Source organism: Pogona vitticeps, chromosome 2 (assembly GCF_051106095.1).
Source record: "Pogona vitticeps strain Pit_001003342236 chromosome 2, PviZW2.1, whole genome shotgun sequence".
Classification (NCBI taxonomy): domain Eukaryota; kingdom Metazoa; phylum Chordata; class Lepidosauria; order Squamata; family Agamidae; genus Pogona; species Pogona vitticeps.
The window spans coordinates 55,699,816-55,721,631 of record NC_135784.1 but is presented as its reverse complement, the minus strand read 5'-3'; the positions used below and the strand labels follow the sequence as shown (position 1 = coordinate 55,721,631).

The following is a 21,816-nucleotide window of genomic DNA, read 5'->3' as shown; positions in this document are numbered from 1 at the left end:
CAATACTTTCTCTGCTCGGCTTCTAGATTTTTATCACTGGCATTTTCCTGGAAAAGAAAGCTAAGCCTGAGAAAAATATAATTGAAGGAAGTCCCAAATCAGTAGGGCTGCACTAATTTCACAGCAGCCTTTAGAAATCTGGCAACAGCAGCATTCTACTTAATTAAACACCAAATGAAGACTGTTTACCCCAAATGTACTGTCTCCTGTTTGATGTCAGCTACCACCTTGTTAGAGCTTTTAATATCTGATTAAAGAAAGAAAGGGGAAAAAAGCATATGTGGGCCCTAATGTTAAATGGAAATATTGGCACCCTATGGGGAGAAGACAATTTACAAGCTAAGACACAAGGGAGCATTTCCAACATCACACATTGCTTTCAACTCGCCCCATACAGAGCAATTTAATCAAGTTCACATATAGTTCCTTGGGTGGAGGAACGCAGAATTGTTAAATGGTTTATTATTCATGCAGCCACTGTAGTTCTGGAAGTACAGAAGCAGCTGCATGGGGAAAAGACAGTCCCATTTCTTTATGGGAATAGGATGTGAACTTGAAAAGAATTTTTCAGCTTGCTATAGATTCAGTGAACCTCTGAGCAACCAGTTATGGTGCCTACTTCATTTCTGGAGCTTGGAAACCATACTAGTTTGGGTGACAGCCGCTAGATTCCCAAAGCAAACGTTCTTTCTTTTTTCTAGGTAGGGGTTTGTTTTCAGCCGTCAGATATGACCCAAATCCCCCTGGCTGCTCTCTTCTTTCCAGGATACACAAGGTACATGGCCCACATGAAGAAAAAAAGGGAGGACATGTAAAGAAAAAAGGAGATGAACACTCAAAAGGAGGTTTGCTTCTTTTCAAATGAAGCAAAACAAAAGTTTCTATTTTGCCAGAAGGTGGTGACAAAGAATCCCCTTGGAATATTTTTCTTTTGATGTTAACTTTGCCAAGTTCTTCACCATAGGCCATTAAAACAGTTTTCCATTGTCCATGTTTTTTGAGGTCTGAATATTTTTATGAATCCTCAAAATTTTTAGGCAGGTGTTAATGCAGCTGTATCACAATGAGTCAAATGCCTTTTTATGGTCTGTCCAGGCCATTTTAAAATTTATTCATCTTTTTGCATTCTTTAATAATATTTTATCAATAAGCAGCTGATCTTTTGTGCCTTTTGACTTTTTAAAGTCCCCTTTCTGTTCATTGGGTATAAGTGGTGCCTCGACTCACGAATGTCCTGACATATGATCATTTTCGAGTTACGACCAGCTCTGGCCGCAAAATTTTGCTTCGACTTGAGGCGAAGCATCCAGTTACGAACAGAAAAAGGCAGAGGGAAAAAGGCGGGGAATTCAAATTGCTAACCGTTGATAGGTGAAGAAGCTGCTTCTTTGTAGCTCTTTTGCTTCAGCAGTTAGAGAGTGTGTGATCGGAGGAGGCTTCGGACTGCCTGGTAAGGTAAGGTGCTGCTTTCTTCTTTTAAAAACTGTTCTGTGTGGCTTTTGCAGTGTGGTTTTGGGCTGGGTGGTGGGATTATGTTTCTATGCTGTGATGGGTCTTGCGGGGTTTGTTTGCTTTTTCGCTTTGCTTTTTTTGCATTGAGGGTCTTGCATGGTTTGCTTGCTTTTCTTTTCTTTTCTTTCTTTCTTTTTTTCTTTTTTGGTAATTTTTTTTTCTTCGGCCGGAATGGATTAATTGCATTTCAATGAATTCCTATGGGAAATGGTGCTTCAACTTATGACAATTTTGAATTACAACCAGAGTTCTGAAACCAATTAAGTTTGTAAGTCAAGGCACCACTGTAGCAAGTTTTCAATTAAGTAATTCTTGATCTTGCAAGTACTCCTGTGAGGATGTATTCTTGAAGGCTTTCATGGCTGGGATCTGATGGTTGTTGTAGGTTTTTTCAGTTGTCCAGTATTTCAAAGAACATGAGAGACACTGCAAACTAAAACAACTGGAAAAATTGTCAGTAGCTGAACATGCCCTGAAACAAGCTGGACATGAAATTCTGTTTTAAAACACAGAAGTACTGGACAACACCAGCAATCATTATGTTAGAAAAGGAAGTCATTGAAATCCACGAATGCCAGCAGAGCTTCAACAAAAAAGAAGAAAGTCTAAAACTCATCAAAGCCTGGCTCCCAGCACTGAAAAACACAGCCTGCAAATGGTCAACGAACAAGGACCGGTGATCACTGCACACAAAGGACCAGCCAACGACACCCATTAGTCACAGTGACGTATCATCTCTCCCCCTTATCACAAGAAAAAGCACGCTTATCACCATAATCACCCAATCTCCTGAAAAGGACAAAAAACTGATCCCACAGCTATAAACACTCCACAAACTCCACCAGAGCACAGACAGAGTTTTGACTCCTGTGTTCAGAAGATGCCGGCCACAGAGACTGGTGAAATGTTAGGAAGAAAACCCTCCAAAACATGGCCAAACAGCCTGAAAAACCTATAATAACCACTCCTGTGAGAAGCTTGAACATTGTTGTCAGGCATACAATTGGTTGATAATTACTGGGTTTTTATTATCTTTTATTATTAGGAATGTGTAGCCTGTTGTCATCTAATCTTCAGCTGCAGAATTTTAAAGTGATTAAATTGCATTGCTATACATTGATGAAGACTCCATCTCATGAGAAGAGAAGACTCCTTGGAAAAAACCTTGATGTTAGGAAAGTGTGATGGCAAGAGGAGAAGGAGACGACCGAGGATGAGATGGCTGGACAGTGTCTGTGAAGCAACCAACATGAATTTGACACAACTCTGGGAGACAGTAGAAGATAGGAGGGCCTGGCGTGCTCTGGTCCATGGGGTCACGAAGAGTCGGACATGACTAGACGACGACGATACATTGATGAAGACTTGTTAAATGCTTTAACCAAACTCCATGCAGTTCATGTGGACCAGGTGCACTCCAATTTCTCACAGCCTTTACTTGTCGCTTAATCATTGCAGCTGTTATTACAATATCATCCATGTGTTCCTTGAGTTTGTTTACAAATGTCTTTAATCCACAAGGCATCTTTGTTTTGTCCAGCTGGCCTTTCCCAAATTTCTTTCCAAAATTTTAGAGCATAATCTTTACATGGACCTAATTTATTTTGCTCTGCATTTTTTCCTAATGACTTATAGAATAATTCTTGGTTATTTCAAACTTGCATGTTTTCTCTATATTGTTTCAAGCATCCATCATATCTTTCAATTTTCTTTGCTGTAGGTGTTACCCGCTGTTTTAATTTTTCCAGTTTCAGAAATTGTTTTCCTTTCTAGATCATATATTTTGCATAGTCTGGTTTTACTTTTTCATTTTTAAGTTTGGAATCTTTCAAGTTGCTAATACCTACACATAACTTGTTATTTTTTTCCCAACCAAATTTTCCACTTCAGAGTGCCGGGAGTTTTCTATTTTTTGCAGCCTGTAACCAAGTTCCGTGGTTATTATGGTAGCTGTGATATACATGAACTGGTTTACTTTCTTTATCATACTGGTTGAGATTGCTCTGATGACTACATTTGCATCATTCAGTAGATATTTTACTGGTTTACTTTGTAATTGGCATAAAATGAGAAGCCTTTGTCTTTCTGTGTTTTGAATAATATAGTTTACTATTTTTTCTCTCAGTGATGTCTGCCATTCTGTCAACTCATAATTTCTGGGTTATTCATCTACTGATACATTCTCTTCCACTATTGCATCTACCTCTACCCTCCCTTTGTCGTCCATACTGTGAACATTGCTCTGTGTTGATTTTTCTTCTGCCAGCTTTTCTAGTTCTTGCAATTCCAATTCTGAAAACACTTTATTTTGGATGATAAACCTTATCCGGTCCACTAAACACAAGTGGACGTGAACTTTTATGTTTTAAGCCAAACCATGATCTCAGTGATCCATAGATCATATCTACTGTATGTGCTTGCTTGGAGAGACTCTGTGATAATAAATTAATGACTATCCATTTCCTGCCATCTGGGAACACTAAGAAATCTGCTGCCTGAAGTAATTGCTTCACTCTCAAATGGTAGGACTGACTCTGAGTCCGTGCATCTGGAATCTTAAGAATATATTTCATTAGGTATCCCTTCCCAAATTCAATAAATTAATCATAGGTTCATTATTACACAGGCCCCTGCTTTTGTAGCAAGGTCTCGTAGCAGTATGTGGTGCTGAAGGCTGGGGAATACTGAATTATGGCTAGACAAGCATACAGTATTCGATCTAGGTCATAAGGCAGCACTCTGGATCGTTAGAATGCATAATATGCAACACAGACCTTAAAATGTGATTAGACTTCCAGTACTATAAGGCAGTGATAAAGCACACAAACATTCTGGAGTAACAGGTAGTAGATCTGAGAATTGCTGCAGCTTAGGGTCAAGCTGCTATTATATGTGTGTTCTGTACTGTCAAATCAGAACTGACTTATTTTAACAAGTTCCACTCCCTCAGTGAGTTTCCATGGACTAGTGGGGATTTGAACCCTGTTCTCCAGAGTCTTAATTTGTCACTTTATCCACAGCATCACAATGAGAATCAGTGCTGCTGCTATTATAAAGTACATATTCAAGATTGGTTGACCTGCTTCTACTTTGGATCAGTGTTAGAATCAACACTCACTGCGTCCTAAGCAATTAGCATTTATACTGTCAGTACAAATAACTCACGGGATCATAGCCTTGACGCTCCTTGGAAACAAATAGGCAACCCCATTGCAACCCAATATTTAATGGCTAGAAACAGCCGCATTCCTTCTACTGAGCTATCTTGGGTTATTTAAGCAGCAAGTCTCTCCCTCAGATGGAAGGAGTTGGAAAGGTTAATCTGGCCACACATGGCAGGTAATATTTTTGGCTCCAGTAATCTGTGAGAGCTGCTGATTAGGATGAATACCTCTAATAATTTCTTCTCCCAGAAGGAAGATTAGCTGCTTTGGGGTGCTGCTCCGGGGGGGGGGGGGAGGGAAAGAGAGCGAGCGAGAAAGGGGGGGGTGTTCTTTCCACATTGCTCAGGGTGCCGTGTGCAGACAGGATATATTTAGCTGTATTTTGTTTCTCTTAACCATATTTTTGTGCCATTAATTGATATGCCAACTATAAGTGATTTTTTGAGGTAATCAAGGATTTGACAAACATTGATATTAGCACCAGACTGAGGTGGAGGGGGGGGCAGCTGTTGCCTAGAGCTAGTTTACATTGCTGTGTTTTGCATTTACTTAAGGGTCCCATCTACTAAGATGCACAATCTAATGTTTAAGGAATACTTCTCACACAGCTTGGAAGTTTCTGCCTTGTTTTGTGTCTCTTGTTGGAATGTTTTATCAAACTTCAAAAGAATAGAGGTCATAAGTCATTGCAGGTGTGAAATGCAATCATACTACATACCACTGTCCCTTAGATTCTGACATTAAATGTTATACTGTATGATCTCTGTACTCTACCTCACAGATCTGAAGAAGTGGGTGAAGTTTCACAAAAGGTTACTTTATGACAGTGGTTCTTAACCTTTGTTATTCGGATGCTTTTGAACTGCAACTCCCAGAAACCCCAGTCAGGACAGCTGGTGGTGAAGGCTTCTGGAAGTTGCAGTCCAAAACTCCTGAGTAACCCAAGGTTAAGAACCAGTGCTTTAAAATATAATAGTCTTTAAGGTGCCACAATGTTTTTGTCTTTTTCTTTTTTCTTTTCTTTTTGCCTCATATGCTAGCAAAGACTAACACAACTACCTCGTCTAAAACTGCAACTATGGTTGCTCAGTAAACTGAATGAAAAAATGTAAGTACCGTAACAAAACTTAGCATGTTTCTTCAGAGTGTAATAATACAACTTCAGCTAATGTGTTACAAATACATAAGTACTACAAAAGTATATTAACTAAGTTAGAAAAAAATCTTGTTTAACTCACATCTATGTATCTTAACAGACTATGTAATTGGTAGACTACAGCATAAACAATTATAAAATCACATCAGCATTTAGTAAAAAAAAAAAAAGCCTTACCCCTCCCCCCAGCAATTTTCTCCCCTCTAATGGGGCTGTCCTGTCATCCTTTGAACTTTGCCCCAACTAGTGTTTAGGACGATTAATTATACTTCCCTCCTATCAACTGTCAATATTCCCTTCTGCTGGGTCAGTAACTCCTGTAAGATACAAGTCCTATAAATCAGAATCTGGCAGGCTGCATCCCTGACAATTTGCGTTATTTTGAGTAATAGTTACTAAGGTAAAGGTAAAGGTTCCCCTTGACATTAGTCCTGTTGTGTCTGACTCTAGGGCGCGGTGCTCATCCCCGTTTCCAAGCCGTAAAGGCAGCATTTGTCCAAAGACAGTTTCCGTGGTCACGTGGCCAGCGCGACTAGACACAGCATGCCATTACCTTCCACCATGGTGGTACCTATTTATCAACTTGCATTTTTACATGCTTTCGAACTGCTAGGTTGGCAGGAGCTGGGACAAGCAATGGGAGCTCTCTCCGTCATGTGGATTCGATCTTACAGCTGCTGGTCTTTCAACCTTGCAGCACAGAGGCTTCTGTGGTTTAACCCACAGCGCCACCACGTCCCCTTAATAGTTACTAAGCCAGTGAATAAATTATTTTTCTTGTCCTCCCTCCCCCAGTTACAGCTTCAAAACCAGAACAAAGTACAATAACATTTATCAATCTACAAATAAAAACCTTTATTAAACCAGAAGACAGCTTTCTTTGACAAGTCAAATACAAACATACTTTTCACTAAAAGCTAAAAGAAATACACAATAACTTTGAGGAAGAATGGAATAAAAAATATGATGTCTTAATTTTCAGCAATTTCTAACTTGCACTATTAGTGTAATTTTTTTTTACTGGATTGAAGTACTGTATGAGAAAACAGTAACTTCATCAGTTATATCATGGATGCCATGTTTCCACATTACAAGCTCAACAGGCATTTTTTATAGGTAAAAGAATTTTGATTTACCATGCTTGAACCTGACCCCCTCTCTCATTTTGTAATTCACCTTAATGAAAGAGGCGTTCCTATGCCCCTTTAATACATAATTTGGTTATCAATTCCTAGTTGAACATGTTCCCCCAGAAGATAAAATCTACATTATTTTGATTATTTATACAGACAAATTGCTTGACGATAACATAGTGTTTTAAGAAAAAATAATAAAGCTTTTAGAAAGTCAAGCAAATACACTGTAGATGGAGACACATGGCAAAGAATTATTCATAAAGGAGAGTTCATCAAGAGCTCCTGAGTCATCCTTTCATCAACTGATGATGCATTTGTAATTGCAATTATTATTTAAGAGATCTCTGTGAGGTCATTCAGAGGCTTAAGACTGACTTTAAAATTTCATTCAGCAAGGTACAATTAGTCTGACTTTGACCAAAGATAACACAGCACTATTATATAGTGATTACGAAGGATGTCCTTAGAAAAAAGGTTGTATATGTCAGGGGACCTTAACCTTGGGTTACTCGGGTGTTTTTGGACTGCAACTCCCAGAAACCCCAGCCAGCACAGCTGGTGGTGAAGGCTTCTGGGAGTCGCAGTCCAAAAACACCAGAGTAACTCAAGGTTAAGAACCACTGGTATATGTGACTTTAAAGAAATCACTTGTATAGAATGTATCACGAAGTAAGTACAAAATGGTCATTAAATGTGACGGTTATTTAACACAGTGTTCATAATGTTCCAACTAGTGAGGCTAATTGTGTGGAAATGAGATCAACTGACCATCCACAAGCTTATGTTTTTACCATGATCTTGGTGCTGAACAAGTTACTCTCCTGTGATGAGACATATCTCATCTGTGAGCTGTGACTGTGAGCTGTGGAAATTATGTTAGACATGTACTGTATGACTACAGTCACTGATCAACTCATTTTTAATTACTTTGTTACCATCTATTAGCTTGATAAACTCTGGCAGAAAACACTGGGCCTTTATTTGCTAACAGTAGATTCTGAAAACAGGAGACCTTCCAGATTGTGTAATATCATATTTGCAGTGTTTTAACAGAGGCATTCTGCATGAATGCATGATGTACTTCCTGATCTCCATTGTTTTCTTTACAAGACTTGCTGCAATAAAACACATGGTAAATACACATGCTTTCTATTAATATTTACACTGTTTCTTGATAACAAAAAGAAGATGTGAAGTCAACATATCTATTGCACTGAAAACATTGGCTAGGTGCCAGAGATCTGTTAAGTTAGTAAACAGAATGTTCAAAAGAAGAAAAGAAAAATATCTTCAAGGGGCTACTTTATCTGATTTGGCCACAAATCACAAGTGTGTTCAAGCATGGATTTCCTACTACTGTCTATAGCCGGTGATAGTGTACCAATCAGAATACAATTAGTTTTCTACAGAATTAGTGTATCTCTTAGCCGCTGATATCACTGCAGTGTTCCCTGAAAAGGAGAAAAATCCAAATAAATCACGCCTCCAGCAAAATGTGTATACAGTAACTCGTATTCCAGTCTTCAGCCACTCCATATAATTTCTTCCCCAAACTGATTTTGGGTTCCACTTCTTTAAAAATAGTCACTGTACTCTAGCCACCGAGCATGACGATTCTTTCATCAGGCTGCTCTCTATCTGATTTTTTTTTGTTGGTGGGTGGGTAGGAGTAGACACTGAAAAAAATTCTCTCTCTCTCTTTCTCTCTTTCTCTTTGGACTACAAATCTCAGAATTCTTCAGCTAGTCTGGCAGAGCTCCTGAATAGGAGGAGGATGTGTCTATGTATTCATGTTGATTTACTGACTGTATTCAGATCTAACAGTAAACCATGGTTATTATGTGCATAAGCAACCAAGAGCCAGAACCTTGGGGACTCTCTTCTTGGCCTGCAAATGTAATTTCACCCACACCTGGGTGAAATTCCTAGGCTGGAAAAAGGCCTATTTTTAGAACAGGAAGTGATTGGCGGTGGGGGGGAGGACATGTGGCTTGCAAGTTGCACTTTGATACATGCTAATACAAGGGCTGCAATTACTTCTCCTGAATGGCCTTTCTCTGCCTTTATTCTGCATTTACCTCATCACTGCTTGCTTCACTGATTACCGAGAGGTTCTCCAGGAGATGAACATGGAGTGATCAATTTGGACTTGTGCAGGCAAGTCAGAATTCAGCTGTTCTTGGGTTGTACAAATGTCTAGACACATCACTGAGAGGGTATGACGTGCTTTCTAGAATCTGCTGCTTCAGTGACCAGGGCTGGTGTGAAAATGGCCAATCACCGGTTCCTGCCCAAGGTAGCTCGTTGTGAAGGTTAAATCCCTGGCAGCTGCTGATGCAGTTGAAGAGGACTTCTTCATGCATGGACTTCTGATGAATTCACAGCAGGATGTTTTAAAGAAAGAAGAACAGCAAGTCAAAGGTTGGAATGGTTATCTTTTCAACCACGTCTCCCATCTTCCCTTAGCCAACAGAGCCCCTGGCTCTGCTAGGACTTGTAGTCTAACAGTAACTCTTTCATGCTGGGGTGACCTTAACAAAACAAAGAAACATAAAATGGCATAACAACAAGCAAGCATCACTTTCTTTGAACAACAAGACCTGGGGTTTGTGAAGCAGATATTTCAAGAGTTGCTGACACCCAGAGAGCAGGTTTTGCTGGCAGAGGTATTCAATGGTTGGAGTGGATTGAACTCCTCTCCTGATCAGAATTCAGACTACAGTACCTCTAAGAGGTCAAGAAAGGGCTCTATATGGACATCCAATTGTCGCTTGAACTTTTGCATGTGGCCTTTCAAAGTGCTTTTGGCAAAAGTCACTTTCTGGAGCTAGCTCCTGACAGAACTTTGGAATTGTAGGATAAGAGGAGAGGGGCCTCTGCTATTAAATTTGTTCCCAAATGCTCTCATGTTAGGGGCTGGACATTAGCAGATGGTACCAAACTATGTAGGATGGTAAAAACAAAAAGGGAGAGCAAAGAACTCATGCCTCCACAGTGGAGAAATGTACAAAAAAGTTCAGTGCAAGTACAAAATGATGCACACTAGAATAGAAAACTCTGATTTCACACATAACATTGAGGTATGTTATGAAGCTCAAACTAGACAAGATGCTTAGCTTTCATTTCGGGTATGACTACACTGGATTTGATTTGCCGCCCGTAAATCATGTTGGTTGCTTCACAGTGTCTGTGAAGCAACCAACCTGAATTTGACCCAACTCCGGGAGGCAGTGGAAGATAGGAGGGCCTGGCATGCTCTGGTCCATGGGGTCACGAAGAGTCGGACACGACTAAACAATTAAATGAATGAACGAATGAATTACACTCGAAATCACAGTCAGTGCTCACATGGGGTGGGGGTTTGATTCAAGAGTTCACTTTCATACTGGTTGCAATTAACCATCACCTACTCATAGCACTGCTTCCTGGATATAAGTCCCACCTTGGCGCAAATTCCACAACAACTTACACAGCTTCAAATTACAAGGCATAGTCATGCAACAGGATTTAAACTAATGTACTAATGGCGATTTGAACTCTAAATTCACTTATGGTTGGGCTGTATTTCTTTTGGCTATCTCTAATTTGGTACCATGAAGTGGCTTGGATTTCTTGTTATTGTAAAGAAAGGAGAAATGCATACGCATAGAAATGAAAGAAATGTAATGTGTAGCCTAGATGCATGGAAACTTGACAAGGTAAGGTGTGTGACACAATTATCGCAATCTCCATGCTAGCAGCTCAGTATTAAACCTGTCTACATGGAAACAAGTGCCACTGAGTTCAGTGTGACTTATTTCCAAGTAAGTACGCTTTGGGTTTTATGTATTCATCCAATTCTTCTTGAATCAACCTTTTAATTTTTCTTTCATTATACAGCTGCATCATCACACTGAATACAATAAATTTGTGTTTAGAAAAGCCCAGGCTTTCCTAGAAAAGCCCCTGTTCTTCCATATGTATTCAAATCAGCAATACATTTGACAGGCAACAATTAACCACAGATGGCATATTTGCTTATACAGGCAGGAGTTGATTAACCCACTGCTGATTATATAAAGGCAAATAATGACAGACTATATTTAGCAAGTCAGAATGAAAATAATGAAGCTCAAACATCTAGTTAAAAATGTTTTTCAACACATGCAGACATGGCATCTAGCTGTTATTTATTCGAAAACATAACATTTAATCGAAAGGACAGCTGTATTTTCAGACTTTCACAGCACAAAGTTTTTTGCTGCCTTGTTGCTCTTTGACCGTCCATCTTTCTATAATGTAAAGCAAATAGTTTCTCCTACAGTTTTTCAGGAAGCAGCATTTTTTTCAGCGTATTGCACCTAGCTACAATACTTTACACACTCACCTGAGAGTTAATTTGGATGGGATTTGTCAAGGATTTGGCGACAGGAAAACACAGAGTTATTGAAGACACTTACAAGTTCTTCTTCTTTTGCAAGACGGTTGTATTTACAATATTTACAAGTATGTACAGGCAGGCATCATATCAGCATGGCAGGAAATCATCACACAAACTGGCATAGAGTATAGCAGCAAATGGTGGAGAGAGAAGAGAATGATACAAAGACACTGTTCACTTATATACATATACATGGCTTCTCTAGTCCAATTAGAAGACACATGACTTCATCTTCTGCACCTGGGTGTCTTCTCATTTTCAGACATTGCATCATCTTCTCAGTAGTCAGAGTGACTCAGCATACACACATCTGTGCACAATGGCAGCTCGTTAATAACATTTATCCAGGTTCAGGCCTATAAAATTTCTATATTCTGACAGGATTTAATTCTGATTATATAGACATATAGTACCTGGCTGGACAGTTTAGTGAGCCAGGTATCTGACTGTGGAGCCAGAGCTTGGGAGTTTAATTCTGCACAGTGCCTCCTGGGAGAAGAGCCAGCCTATGTAGCCATGGGGGAACTGCACAATCCTAGAGCAACCTCAGAAAAATGGTAACCCGCATCAGTATATTCTTTACCTAGAAAATCTGGGAAAGGGTAACTCTAGGTCAGAATTGACTTGATAGCAAACAGGTATTATTAATTAGACATATAGTGATACTGTAAAGCACTTTCCACTTTTCTGCATTCTGTGAGGCAGTTCATCTCACTGCACCACAAGGTGGCAGGAAAATATAAACCAGTTTTCTTACTTTAAAAAAATCTCCCATGATCAATGTTACTGTTATACTGATCAAGACACCAACAGTAAGGCATTTCAGCTTCTATGTGAAACATTCTTAGGCCCTAGAGCCTGAAAAACCCACAACGACCTTTCTTAGGCCTGTTTTGTTAACCACCATTTTACCTCAGGTCTTTGATTCCATTGATGAAGTAGTGTTTGCTTCTTCCTTCCTTCACTTGTTGTGCGAAGGATTCCTGAGTTCCTGGCACAGCTTAGGATGTTATTCTGTTAAAAAAAAGGACTCATTCTATTACTCATTACTTTGAGAAATCAAGAAGTAATTAGAGTTAGCATTAGCCAGTCTGCAAAAATAAAATGTTCCTGCCCATTTTTTTTTGTTAGTTTGGACTGTTAGGTATTGAGCTGCAGAGCCAGATGTTGGGAGTCCATATCTTCACTGTGCTTCTTGCAAGTACTGTGGCCTTGGGCAAGCTGCACAGTCCCAGGGTGCCCCCAGAAGAAGAGAATGGCAAATCACTTCTAATTACTCTTTACCTAAAAAGCCCTGAACAGGTTCACCCTAAATCAGAATGGATTTGATGGCAAATTACTACTACTACTGCTGCTGCTGCTGCTGCTGCTACTACTACTACTACTACTACTACCACCCTGTTTCCCCGAAAATAAAACCTAACTTGAAAATAAGCCCTAGTATGATTTTTAGGATGCTTGTAATATAAGCCCTACCCCCAAAATAAACCCCAGTTAATTGAAACCCCACCCTCCATCACTGTGCAGCAACCAGAAGACAATGACATGACTGTAAAATAAAACATCCCCTGTAAATAAGCCCTAGTGTGTATGTGTGTGGGGGTTTTTTTTTTTTTTTGGAGCAAAAATTAATAGAAGACTTGTCTTATTTTCTACTGAGGTGGTCATTAGAAAATATGTGAAAATGCTCAGTGGTTACAGCAAAGTAAACAGATACAGTGGTGCCTCGCATAGCAATCGCTCCATTTAGCGACGAAATCACTTTGTGACACATTTTTTGCGATCGCAAAAGTGATCTCTTTGTGATGTCCCCTATGGTGTAATTTAGCTTTGTGATAATCGGTTCCCTGCTTCGGGAACCGAGCATCGCGAAGCGATGATTTTAAAACAGCTGATTGGTGGTTTCAAAATGGCCACCGGGTAAACAAAATGGCCACCCACTGTTTTCTGGGACGGATTCCTCACTTAACAGGCAGCGAAAATGGCCACGCTATGGAGGATCTTCGCTGAACTGTGAGTTTCCAGCCCATAGGAACACATTGAAGGGGGTTCGATGCGTTTCTATAGGCTTTTTAATATCGCATAGCGATGTTTTCATTCTGCAGTGATTTTTGCGGAACGAATTGTCGCAATGCGAGGCACCACTGTATATAAAATGCCAAGCTTTCCTTGACATTTTCTACTGATATTCCTTGAACTATAGCCTCTGCAACACTAAGCCACTGCCCGCCAGAGACTGATATGGAATATCTTTTATAAGCTTTGTTAACTCCAATGACAACTTCTAAAATGCAACCCGAGCAATCACCTTCATCCTAGACTTTTGTGAGAGAAAGCAAAAGTGGACTTAATAGGTGACACCAGCTCTCTGATTAAGTCAGGCCACTTTGTCTGCATGTGTATTAGCAGTCCAGTGCACTTATCTGCCAAAAACACAGATCCTAAGCATGCAATTGTTGCCATTCCAGTCAAAGGGACCACTTTTTAATGATATTAGATGCGTGGAATGTTTTGTTTTGTACTAAATGGAAATCTGATGGAGATGGCCATCCTCAAAAATGGACAAACTTCAACCTACCAATGAATAATGATGATGGATGTGTTTTAAGGAAATCAAAGTTGCATACTGGTAGCCCTCCCCAAGAGCCACTCACTCCAATCTAGCAATTAACACTTAAGATGACAATTTAAAGAAAAAAACATGTTTGCCAGGAATGTGCATAGAACATGTATGTACAATGCAAGTAAATTTTGCTCAGAAGTCCACATTTCATTTCAGTGTTGGAGTCTGATGTTGAACAAAAGTCTGGACTCCAGTTTTCGTAGCAACACGACAATACCATTTACTTTACATGCACAGAAACATCCTATAACAGGAAGCAGATGAGCAGTTGCTCCATACTGCTGCACAGTCTTTATATTACAATTAACAGTGGACATAAGGCAATGGAGAACGATTAAATTCAAACACTGAGGCATTGTCAAACTATCCAGCAAAAATAAGCTAGATATGACAGGAACTGAAACTGGTAGTTACTCGGTGCTCAAAAATAACTAAACACTTTTCTGCTTATTATTTTGATTTAATAAGCACTTCACCCGAGGTGGTACACTTTTAAAGCCACTACCACAGTCATCTGCATTTCTATAGATATGGTTTATCTCTATGCTGCAGAAGAACTATCATGCTTCAGATAACCAGGTGGTAAAACTAATAAGAACGGTTGTTTAAATCCCATACTGCTTCAGAATTTATGTTTCCCAGAAAGTATTTCGTCTTGATCATGCCGCCAAACCTTAGCTATTTTCCTTTTCTGAAATCCTTTTTTGCATTTTATGGCAACGTTTAGCTTCTTGCATGTCATCTACATCATTAAAATACTCTGGCATCTTGCATTTCATAGAATATTTTACATCACTGAAATATTCTAGTTTCTTGCATTCTATGGCCAGTATGCTATAGGGAATTTCTGTGTGCATGGTCAGCATTGCATAAGCAATTGTATTGTTTGCTGAAATGTCTGTTTCATGACACTTGCCCAGTAAAACAAAAGGAACTGGTACATCTATGGAAGTCCAGATTATAAATGAGAGACGAAGTCTCAGGATGTAGAAAATAGAATTGAGCTCTTTATTCTGTATTTCTTTAAATGAGTTGTTAAAAAGCTCTGGCTCAACATGTTTCGGTGAAGCCTTCTTCAGGAGCTAAGCATAACACAAAACCACACATTAGATACTGAATCATTCACTTTTTAAAAAAATATAAATATGTGAATACACACAGATATATTTACATGTATATATATGCATGTATATGTATATGTATATGTATTTATATAGAGTCCCAAGCCCTGGGTTCAGGATTTGTGTGTGTGTGTGTGTGTGTGTGTGTGTAATGCATTGAGCCAGAGCTTTTTAGCGACTCATTTAAAGAAATAAAGAGCTTGATTCTGTTTTCTACATCCTGAGACTTCCTCTCTCATTTCATAATCATGACACTTCCCAACAGACAACTCACTAGATAATGCAACCACTTCCCCAATGATAGTTGCAGAAATAGAAAGTTTGAGCAAGATCATGCATTTTGTCTTTTTAAACTATTTCTTAGTGCTTATTTGTAGGTTATCTCGGATCTGAGAATTTTTTATCACCCTATAATAAATCCACATAAGCATGTTCTGATCACAGGCAATCTTCCCTGGTGTGTTATACAGATGTTTAGTAAGCCCCCTATATTCCTGTTTTTGTAATTTTTTGAAGTGCATTATTTTAATATTTTATTACAATCTTTAATAATTTTATTAAAATTTATAATTATTTACTGTGAAGCACAGAGGTCTAATTGATTGGTGGTAGAATGCAAGACAAGAGTGGAATATAAGTGGTGTGAGAAAATACATTCATATTATGTCTATGGAAATGAACACAAGGTGCATACAAAGGATTATCCTTGAAAATGTTGCTGTATCATTGGGTGATTTTTTTATTATTCCATCATCCATAGAGGAAATATTCTTCATAGAGGAAATATTCTTCTGGGCAACTGACATGCCATCTCAGTTGCTGAGGATGCCTGCCATCATGCCCATCATCTTCACCTATCTATTGCTGTGTGGATTAGTTGTTCATTAGGCTCCAGCCAGCCTCCGATGTAACTTATCCAAGAAATCCATCTTCTTCTTCTTCCACGGCCAATTCTGATTTTCCCTTTAGTGATGCATTACAGCAGTGGTCCCCAACTTTTTTGGGACTGTGGACTGACTGTGCCTCTGAGGGAGGTAGGGCATCCCCCCGCGCACTCACACAGCGCTATTTTAGGTGCATGCTCTTGGGTGCAGGCGCAAAGTGGTGGGGGAGCGCTCCCTCACCCCTTCACACATGCGCAAGAGTGCCTGCCCGCCCGCCCACAGGCCTTCCCACTCCTTCACGCAGGTGCTGGCACATGTGCATGTGCACAAAGCAGCGGTGAGGAGGGGAGTGCATGCGGGGTGTGTGAGGTCTTTCTTCGTGACCTGGTCTGGCTCACCAGGCCACAGACCTCTGCATTACAGTATATTTGTCATGATAACTTATTTGTCCAAGGAATGAAAGCTTCTGTTTCGTAATAATTCATTCTATTTCCCCCTAGCCAGTGAAGTACCTCTTCATTCTTTATTCTATCAATCCATGACGTGAGGGATCCTTCTGTGGTCCAGTGTAAAACTGCTGGATAAGTTAGTGATTCAGGTATCTGGTTGTGGAGTGAGAATTTAGTTCAATTCTCCACTGTGCCTCCTTGACAGCAGCTGGACTTGCTGATTCATTGTTGTTGTTGTTTAGGGTCCCTTCAAGCTCTAGAGTTCTAAGATGATGATGGTAATGATTAATATGAGCAGTGTAACTTTGGGTGTCACATTGTTTCAGGCTGAGAAACAACAGTAGACATTATCTGTTGCCTGCTGAGTTCCTGTACAGTGGTGCCCCACTTGACGATTACCCCGCTCCACAATGAACCTGCTTTACAATGGGGTTTTTGCTATTGCTTTTGCAATTGCAAAACGATGTCTCAAAGGGCAATTTTCACTTCATGACGATCGGTTCCCTGCTTCGGGAACCGATTCTTCGCATTACGACAATCTAAAAACAGCTGATAGTCGGGTTTCAAAATGGCCACCCACTGTGCAAAATGGCTCCCTGCTGTGTTTAGGACAGATTCCTCACTTAACAGGCACCAGAAAATGGCCGCCCCATGGAGGATCTTCGCTGGACGATGAGGTATTTCACCCATTAGAACGCATTAACCAGTTGTTAATGCATTCTAATGGGCTTTTTACTTTCGCTTGATGACGATTTCATTGTACAATGATTTTGCTGGAATGGATTATCGTCGTTAAGCAAGACACCACTGTATTTATATTTCCCTGATTTGTTTACATTTCTCTTCAACTATCAAAAACTGAAGCTTGCCAGTAGACCAAACCACTAATCTATGAAACACAGCTCTTGGAATTTCTATGGAAATTTACATTGCTTTTGCTAAGCTAGAACTTGCTGTCTTTGCATACTACAAACACAGCAAACCACAATGACACCAAGAGATTGTTTTTATTTTGACTTTTCTCCTTCACCTCTGTGAACTCAGTAAACTCTGGGGAGTATGAATGGCTGGTGTATGAATTTGGTGAAGAACCAATGGACCTCATCAGATGGGAAACTCTGTCAAGGAAAATTACAGGCCTGAGCAGAATGGAGTGTATTAATGAGAATCCATAATGATCAGGTGTGTTAAAACTGAGTCAGGATGAATCAGCAGTGCTGATGCAACTCATGGATGATGCAACTCAGGGATGATACAATGTGTGATCTGTTTGGTCCTGTATATGTATATATGTGTGAATTGTACAGTCAGTTCTTCCTGCTTGAAGATCACTTCTACACGTTATATTGCCAGACTGCTGTAAATACTGTTGCAAATACACGTTGCTGAAGGAAATGCTGCTGGACTGTGTGTGAGTTATTTCTGGACTGCCTGGACTGTGAATCACTCTGCTAAAACCGCGATTTGCATTAAGAAACGCTGACAAACCCTGACAGCAGGTGGTGCATCACAGTCTCTCCCAATTTGAAGAGACCCTTGTCCAGCAGGCCGAGGCAAAGAGGCAGTCACGAAATCAGCAAAATCAGGGAGCTGGACAGGGAACAGATTGTATTTGTCTTCAGCGTGGAAGAGATTGTCACTCTCGAATTGGCCTTCTCAGCCACACTAGACGCGGCTCCAAGTCCTCCATACAGAGCATGTTACCATAGTCCCTTGAGACCGAAGGATGCCTAATCTAATTTCAGCACTCAAAAGGTTTCATGATCTAGGACCCTTTTTCTCCATTGTTTTCCTATTGCTTATCAATGTTTACATGTTGATGCTCAAATGCTAGCTTACTAGACAAGAGATACTTTACAAGGCAATGTTCTATCACATTCACTTTGCTTTTCCTGTGATGGCTTTGGCTTGCAGTGACTTTTATCACTGTTGTTCAGACCTCGTTTTTTTTTTTTTAATTGTACAGTCCCCGACTGCCCCGAGAAGAAGGGAAGGGTAAACCACTTCTGAGTGTTTTCTATCTGGAAACCCCTGAAAAGGGTCGCCATAAGTCCAGATTGACTTGATGGCACATGATTATTATTTAATTATTTTGGCACTTAGTACATACAGAATTTCAAAGTTTGATAACCAGTGCATAAAAAAATATGAAAAGAGCCTGAGAGAACATGAAATGAAAGAAATACAAAAAAGTTCACTACTGAAAAGCTGAGAGTGTAAGCAGGCTCAAAAGGCAAGGAGTGGTCTTTCAGAACCCCTAGCCCCAAGCTCTTTAGCGTACTGTAGGCAATCTAAAATGTTGTAACTACTAGACCATGGGGGGAAAACATATGTGTTCCAGATGTTTAGGACTATAGTTCCCAGAATCTGCATATAGCATTGTGGGAACTGTAGCCCAAAACACCTGGAGTGCCAAAGATTTGCCATTTTTGGACAAGGAAGTGGTAGTTTCTCATTCAGTGTGAAGGATATAAAGTGTACCATCTTCAGGGTAAAACTGCAAAAGAAAAAGTTAATACCAAGTGACAGAACATGGGGCTTTTAATGAGACAATAGGATCTACACTCTGCTTACCCCTATAGAAAATTCTAAAGCTGTTCATATGTGCCTGCTCTTTATGAATGAAAGGAAAAGATGGAAACAATTTTCCTGTCACTGCCGATGGCATAGCAACTGCCCATCAAGATCTCAAATTGTATCCCTTGATTTGCCTATATTCTATCCTTTTATTTAGTGGAAACCTTGGCCAATGTTACACTGGCTCTGCCTGGGATTAATGATTATTAAGATGACTTATTTGCTAGTTGTTCCTTATCCACATACAAAGTACTTTGTAACTGGGAACTCTTTAAGGAATGTGTCACACACTGAAGAACAAAGTACAATGCCTTTCTTTTTTTCTTTTCAATCTTTTTTTTAAAAAATATTTTATTAAAAGAACATCAAACATAGACAACATAAACCTACCACAACAATAATATACAATTACATAATACACCAGTGCCACATTCACCCTCAGGGCTAGTATTAATAATGTTTTCAAATTTCGTTCAAACCATTTTCTCTCCAAAAATTCATCATTTCTTCCTTCGGTGTATACCCCTTCCCTCTCCGAAATACATATTCCAGAAATATATTCCCATGTTTCCTTAAAATCATTACCATCCCCACACAAGAATTTGAGGTTTTTCATGAGTTTGTTTACCTTGGCTCAACAATCTCTGACACCCTCTCCCTAGAAGTCGAGCTGGATAAATACATTGGCAAAGCAGCTACCATGTTCTCTAGACTCACGAAGAGAGTACGACTTAATGAGAAGCTGACGGCATACACCAAGATCCAGGTCTATAGAGCCTGTGTCCTGAGCACACTCCTGTACTGCAGTGAGTCCTGGACCCTTTGTGCATGGCAGGAGAGGAAGCTGAACATGTTCCATATGCGTTTTTGGTATCATCTGACAGGACAAAGTTCCAAATAGAGTAGTCCTAGAACGAGCTGGAATTTTTAACATGTATACATTACTGAAACAGTGACATCTACGTTGGCTCGGGCATGTCGTGAGAATGGCTGATGGTTGGATTCCAAAATATATCCTGTATGGAGAATTAGTACAGTGAAAGCACCCCAGAGAGCGACAACAGCTGTGATACAATGATATCTGCAAGCGGGATCTGAAGGTCTTAGGAATGGACCTCAACAGATGGGAAACCTTGACATCTGAGCGTTCAGCCTGGAGGCATGTGGTGCATCACGGCCTCTCGCATTCTGAAGAGACACTTGTCTAGCAGGCCGAGGCAAAGAGGCAGCCTAGAAACCAGGGAGCTGAACAGGGAACAGATTGTGTTTGTCTTCAGTGTGGAAGGGATTGTCACTCTTGAATTGGCCTTCTCAGCCACAATAGACGCTTTTCCAAGTCCTCTATTCAGAGCATGTTTTCCCAGTCTCTTGAGACTGAAGGATGCCTAGTCTAAATCAAAATTATTTTTATAAACCTCTTTTTATTTTCTTATCACATGTCAGTTTATCATTAATTGCCATATCCCATATACCATTCCTCTAAATTAATTTGGTTATCCTTTTTCCATTTTCTTGCAAATATTAACCTAGCTGCCGTAACCATTATTACAATTAAATCCCTATTTTATTTCAGCAATTGATCCTCCTTGGCCATATTCAATAAGGCCAATAACAGGGATATTTGAATATTTAATCCAGCTATTTCCCTTATTTCTTTAAATATCTGCTTACATTCTTTCTTTCTTACCACGTAAATACGTCCCCTTCTCTTTTTTACACCTCCAACATAATGATGATAAATTTGTATTTATTGTATTAGGTACAATACAATTAGTATACCATAGGTACTCTGCCTTTCTGAGGAACTACAATTATCTCAACTTCTCAAGCAAATCTCACAGGATCTGGAAAACACCTATGTTATTGTTGCATTCCTCCAGCGTCTCATTTGTTTTCCCTCAGACACAGGTCCACCTTTGGACACGATATACTATTTACTCCCTTTACACACTGCCACAAGTGGATCTTTATCCACACTGTGCCAAATATATTTCTTAGACTTGGGCTGCCAAATATAACAGGTTTATTTATTGTTTGATTGGTAAATCACAGAAGTAACATCATAGATGTTCTTTTATTGTTCAGTCATTAAACTTGGATAGGATTACACGTTTGCTTGCTTGTATTCATTCAACATTAACCACTGTAACAATATCTTAGGGCCGTCTATCTATTTTCTATCACATTTATCTCTTATCTATTCCCTAACACACACCATTTTTTCAATCTCTCTCTTAACCCTACAAACTCTCCTCTCTAACTCCTCTCAGTCTCCAACTGTTCTCCTGACTCTATCCCTCCTGTCCTGCCCTAGAGCTCCCCATGATGGACAGGCGTGGCTTGGGCATTCCACCACAATATTGTGTCATCAAATTCCACCTGACTCATAGTGACTGTAATAGGGATTTCTAGGTAAGGGAGATATTTTAGGATTAGTTTCACCAGTGCCACCTGTCATGAACCAGCATTCCTCCAGGGAGCGCTGTTCGTTGGCCAGAGAGCATCCAGGCGTCTGAGTACCCCTTTTCAGCTGGCTGGAGTCCTATTCACCACAGCTAGGGTGTATTGGATGACAGAGGATGAGATGGTTTGACAGTGTCATCAAAGCAACCAACACGAATTTGACACAACTCCGGGAGGCAGTGGAAGACAGGAGGGCCTGGCATGCTCTGGTCCATTGGGGTCACGAAGAGTCGGACACGACTGAACGACTAAACAACAACAAGGGCATATCACAGACCCTTTCCCGCAAGTCTAGCCTGAAAGATTTACTC

The 21,816-nt window shown here is 39.9% G+C and overlaps 1 long non-coding RNA gene across 1 annotated transcript; it reads right to left on the bottom strand.

Moving 5' to 3' along the window:
• Positions 1-3,278: 3,278 nt before the first annotated feature.
• On the bottom strand, positions 3,279-16,143 carry LOC144586670 (uncharacterized). The gene is made up of 2 exons (XR_013541616.1): positions 12,301-16,143; positions 3,279-11,698 (listed from the first exon to the last, which is right to left on the bottom strand). It is a non-coding gene; the product is annotated as an uncharacterized LOC144586670 (long non-coding RNA).
• Positions 16,144-21,816: the final 5,673 nt, after the last annotated feature.